The sequence below is a fragment of the Mercenaria mercenaria genome, chromosome 11, assembly GCF_021730395.1.
Source record: "Mercenaria mercenaria strain notata chromosome 11, MADL_Memer_1, whole genome shotgun sequence".
Lineage (NCBI taxonomy): Eukaryota > Metazoa > Mollusca > Bivalvia > Venerida > Veneridae > Mercenaria > Mercenaria mercenaria.
The window spans coordinates 18374651-18381027 of record NC_069371.1 but is presented as its reverse complement, the minus strand read 5'-3'; positions in this window follow the sequence as shown (position 1 = coordinate 18381027).

The window sequence follows — 6377 nt, the reverse complement described above, 5'->3', positions numbered from 1 at the left end:
TTAATCAAAACTTAGCTGGAGAGGTTAATTGGAGTAAGGGCCTGGTCCCAGCAGAAACCTGTCTGTTATACCATATGATATAGAACATAAATGAGTGATTTGCAATCTGTTGGATGAGACGGAGATGTAAACAGCTCTTGACAAGGACCTTTTTTGTTTCACATTCACTTGACCTATCACTAGTACAACAGTGTTCAGTAGCAGAGATGTAGTTTTTAATAATCTTTCAGTTAGACATGTTGCTTAGTTTTCTGAACCCACGTTCTGCCTCAGAAATGAAGAATTGTCACTGCTGTATGTTTGTCCCTACCAACAACTGCAGACACTTGGTCACAAGTGGTAAAAGCATCAAAGGCTGGTAATGCATTTGCAATATATTCTCCACTGCATGTATTGCTAAGTAAAGTAGTTTTTTTCCGCTGCCAAACTCTATCCACAGGTCAAAGCCAGTGCTCAAACATTCAATAGCTGATACAGTGTATGCAGAACGGGAATCCCGTGCGATCGGAAAAAAATATTGTCTTCTACTGATTAGCAATCGTTAACGATTGTGACTAGCTGGCACGTTGTTACGGATAGCTGTTAAAAATAGTAAAAAAACACAGAAATTATGGGCATCACAAAGATGGAGTAAAAGAACTATTTTACAGGCCAGGTTAAAACTAAAGGAGGAAGTTTAATTAATTAGAACTGATAGAAAGGTGACAGCTGCCCAGCAAATATTTCTAAGCTGGGACTAGCTTGCAAAGACACAGGGAGACTGTTCTACAGACGTATACTTCTGGAAAAAAGGAGTTTGCATGATGGTGTGTCTTTGAATACGTTATAAAATAGTTTAGGTTTCTAGTTCTTCTAAGATGTCTATGGTCAACTAAAACAATGTGTTGTTGGATCTTATACAACATTGTAACTGCACTGATCTTCCGGCGTTGTTCTAGGGTTTGCCAGTTTAATTCATTTAACATTTTAGAAACACTACTGGTGTAACTTTAGTCATTATAAACATATCTTGCTGCAGATCTTTGAACTTGCTCTATTTTGAGGGTTAGGTATTTTTGCCATGGATGCCATGTGGTGGAACAGTACTCTAACTGAGGTCTAACTTAAGTTTTATATGCAACCTCTTTGATACTTTAATTTGGGGTTTTGACATTTCATTTGAGGAATTATAGGGATTTTGTTTGCTTTGGATGTTATGTTGTTGATATGATTGGTCCATGATAAGTCTTTGCTGATGGTTACACCTAGATATTTGGCAGAATCAGCTTTATATCAAACATCAAGATTTTTTCATTGACTGTGGTCAACAAAAACAATGTGTTGTTGGATCTTATACAACATTGTAACTGCACTGATCTTACGGCGTTGTTCTAGGGTTTGCCGGTTTAATTCATTTAACATTTTGGAAACACTACTAGTGTAACTGTAGTCATTATAAACATATTTTGCTGCTGATCATTTTGAGGGTTAGATATTTTTGCCATGAATGCCATATGGTGGAAAAATACTCTAACTGGGGTCTAACATAAGTTTTATTTGCAACCTCTTTGACTCTTTTATTTGGGGTTTTGACATTTTGTTTGAGGAATCTTGGGGAATGTTTTGCTTTGGATGTTATGTTGTTGATATGGTTGGTCCATGATAGATCTTTGCTGATGGTTACACCTTGATATTTGGAAGGGGAACTCATTTGACAAAATCAGCCGATTTTAAATCTATGCCATGCAGCTTAAAGGGGAAGAGTACATGGTTTCTTTTGCGGCTGATTCTGACTTTACACTTGTCTGGATTTAATTCCATTGACCAATCATTCTCCCAGGTGGTCACCCTGTAGAGCTTGGACATCACTTGGATTTGACCATAACAAAGACTATTGTATCATTCAGAGCAGCCTCACGTTGCCCTTAACACTTTCAGGCAAATCATTTATGTAGGAAAGGGCAAGGTCCAAGGACCAAGCCTTGTGGGACACCAGAGAGGACCGGGGTGGGGGTCGGGGGGGGGGGGTGCGGATTTGTCTGAATTGTGACCTTCAATGACAACCTGCTGGGTGCGACCCTGAAGGAAGGAGTAACCCAAAAAGTGACCTGTGGGTTGACACATAATCTTTGTAACTTCTGGACTAGTTTATGATGATCTACCTTATCGAACGCTTTGCTAAAATCCATGACTATGATATCTGTTTGTTCTAGTTCTAAGTTGTCCTTGACTTCTTGGGAGAAACTTATTAGCTGGGTTTCGCAGCTGTGTTTTGACCTGAAACCATGTTGGTAAGGGCTAAGGATATTAAACTTATAAAATGACATCATATTGGAGATGTGCTCCATTGGCTTTGAGGCGATACATGTAAGGGATATGGGGCGGTAATTAGAGAGTGGTTTGCACTTTGGACTTTTTCTACATGCAGGGGCAAGGATTGCATACTTTCAGACATTGAGGACAATACAAATATTAAGGGAGATTTGGAATATATGAGTAAGGACAGGGGCTATATCTAAATGCAGTTCTTTTAATAACCTAGGTGACAGTTCATTTGGGCCAGAGACTTTGCTAGGATCTAGGTTTTTAAGGAGCTTTTCCTGGGATACGTTGATCTTGGGCATGACTGGCTGATTTGCAGGAGTCAGCAATTGTATGACTGGGCAAGGCTAAGGGGCTGAGGCCGAGAAAAAAATGACTCATATTGCCGCTTTAGCTACAGGATCTACAAATGTTGACCTTCACTTTTGAGAGGAGCAACACCACAATTTTCTGTCCTATTTTGTTTTAACAAATGAGTAACATTTTTTGTTTTGGCCTGGTTTGGAGTCAGTAGTACAGATTGCGTAACTATTCCTAATATTTTTTTGTATGTTTCCTTTCAATTGTTTTATATTCTTTGACCAGGTTTTCGGAATGGGAGTGTGAGTTTGACATTGTTATTTTGGAGAATGATCGGTCCCGTTTCATAATTTGTCTAATAATTAATGGCAGGAGTAACCCATGGGAGATCACTATGAACTTTAGTGCATCTAGTTGGGATGTGGATAGAGCTAAGGCGGTTTAACTCATCCTTAGATGATGTCCAAGCAGTGTTGGGATCTGTATGAATTGCTGCAAGAAAGTGCTTTGAAAACGTATCACAGGGACCAGAACATGGAAAACGGTTTCCAATCAATAATTTGAGAACCATTTGGCCCAGAACCTTCAAAATTCATAGGATGATATGACTGACAGTGTAGATGACCCTTATCGTTTTGGGGTCATTTGAGCAAAGGTCAATGTCACAGGGGCCTGAACATGGAAAAACCCTTTCCGATCCATAACTTGAGAACCACTTGACCCAGAATGTTGCAACATTTTAGGATGACTGGACATGCAGAGAAGATAGCCCATATTGATTTTGGGGTTACTTGATCAAAGGTCAAGGTCACAGGGGCCAGAACATGGAAAGCCGTTTCCAATCCATAACTTGAGAACCACTAGGCTCAGAATGTTGAAACTTCGCGGGATGATTGGACATGCCGAGTAGATTATCCCTATTACAGCCCACCATCAGTCTCTTTGAACTTCGCTCCTGTCCCCTATCGACTTCTTGCCTATTACTACTATACATTGGGGGGACATGCGCTTTTCTACAAAAGCATCTTCTAGTTCTCTATCAATTTGCTGGCCCAGCATTTTCGTATTGCGTTGAACTGGACAATGATTTTAAACATCCGTACTTAATTAAATGTAATGATTAGTATTCATGCAAATAAGCCCCTACCTTTCTTATAATGTCTCTTTCTCAGTAGATTTGTTTTATTTTGATAGAAACCTCTCAAAATTAAGGATTAATAGATACAATAGGATCTCAAAACTTTATTGAACAATAACGGAATCTTTGAACAAATGGAAGAAGTCATATCGACCATTCTCAAAGTTTTTTTTTGGAATATAGACACCCACGGTAGAGAACGGTTACTGCATGTTATTATTGGCTATTTGATTCTGATGGGCTAAAAGTAGTCAACCCATTAAGAAGTATTTTAGTTCTGTACTTCTTACTGTTGGACGTAGAATGCACAATATTAGCTACGACCACGAATAGCTGCAGTAAGTTTATGGATGTTTGTGTACATGCAAGAGTAGAGCACATAAGATTCTGTGACGAGTTGAGAACGCGACTGTCCTAATATGTTCTAATTGTCACTCTTGTTTTCCGCAGAAGGACTCAGAATCAACCAATGTAGAAAACGTGCAATGACATAGGTATGGACTTCCCGAAAAGATCTTGATTATCAGCAGTAACTGTTACTGATCTTAGAAGTACCAGGGCTGAGTATCATTTTTCCCTAAAGAATTTAGCTGTAAAGGAAAGCTCTTGAACGTTAATCTTTCCATCCAAAATCTGAATTACTATGTATTCGTTTCATAGACAATATCTCTATTTCTGAAGTTTATGTGATTATTTTGTATATGCCCTATTATGCATTTAGTGACATGTTGCCCCAATAACTGGTATCTTCCGCATCCAACAAGAGCAAAAAATCAACATTTTGGTTCATTGCAAAAATGGATCTGTGCTTGTGCATTGCTTGAATCGCCATACTTTCTATCGGTTTAATTACTGGTTCAAATGGTTTAAATAACCAAAGCGTTTATGACAAAGCTTCATTAATATATTCTTTGATAAGCTTCATTAATATATTCTTTGATAATATCCGTATGAGAATGCGTTGCATACAATTTTCTAAGTTTGTTATATTTAGTGTGTTTAGCATTAGAGCAATCACTAATCCACCACTCTGGTTGGCCATTAAACACTATTTTTGGTTTTCTTTACAGTGCATGTGATTTGCATAGTCTTGTAATTTTTATACATTCTTTTAAAATATTTGGCTATTAACAAACTGTAAATAAAGACGGAAATACAACCTGACCCTCGGAGCCTTTTAATCGTCAAAAAGTTTGTATCCTGGTACAGTTTCACTATAATCGCCAGCAGCTGTTTGCCGTAATTTTTTTGAATCAGTATTCTTGATAAAAAAATAAACATAAACCTTTTGCATATAATTTCTGGTGTTTGATTTTTAAATCATTCCTGGAAACGAAGGAAATAATTTAGTGATAATGTGCTATATCACGATTTCAGGTCTGCGATAAATTTGATGTAATGTGCGAGGTCAGTAATGATAATTTTAAGCTCATTCCCTATTAACTGTTAACTGTCGGTCAAAACCGTGTTTCTTTAAAAGATGCAGATAACAGAAACTTCGAAGAACCGTGTTCGAAGGATTGATTTCAATGCATCTTCTGAAGTTAAACACGAAAAAAAACAAACAAACAAAAAAAATCAAGAAAACCTTTACACCTGAAACAGCGTTAATAAGAAAGAGTATAGGCTGTTTTGATCTTAAAAAAAAATGAAAAGTGAATCAACATATCAGGCTAAAGTCCTTGTTTTAACGAATTTTGTTTCATTTTTGCAATACGTATTTTATGAAGCATACAGGTACGCGAGTAGGTATTCCTTCATAATGATTTTTTTTGTCGTTTATAACTTACATATAATGCAACGTTCTTAAAAAATAAACCGAAAATAGAATTTATTTTGAGCTATGCAAGCATTAGTCTGTAAGGTGTAACTGTAATGTACGTTTTTAAGTACCATGTTTTATAGTCCAAATAATAGGACGTTTCGGGACAGCGTGATAACTTTTGACTGTCGCTAAGGATGACAACTATAAAATGATCTGATGATCATAAAATAACTCATCCCGATAAGCCAAATGAGTAAGGCTACATGTTTTAGAGTTTTTTTCATGAATGTATACCGTATCATTTAATATACGGTTTGTTTCCAAGTGTTGAAGGCATGCGTGCGTTTATAATGTGTAATATGAGTTTGGATGGAGATTTTATTGTAAATTGTATAAAATCAGTTTTAAAATTTTAATTATGCAATACATATGACTCCACCTAGTCTCTCATGTTTCTGTTAAGAAAGATTTGTATGATTATTTCATGTTTTTATGCTTGTGTACATGCATAGTGAGACTGTAATAACATATGAGCCGCGCCATGCGAAAACCAACATAGTGCATTTGAGACCAGCATGGATCCAGACCACGCAGTCTGGTCAGGATCCATGCTATTCGTTAACGGTTTCTCTAATTGCAAAGGGCTTTGAAAGCGAACAACACGGATCCTGGCGCGAATGCGCAGACTGGTCTGGATCCATGCTGGTTACATATACACTATGTTGGTTTTCTCATGGTGCGACTCATATGTTATCTTATATTTAAAAAAAAAAAAAATGGTAAATTACAGAATGAACCGTAATCACTCCGATCTTCAAAATTTAGTTGCCCTCTAGAAATCACAGGGAACTAGTAACTCGCCATAAACTGCAA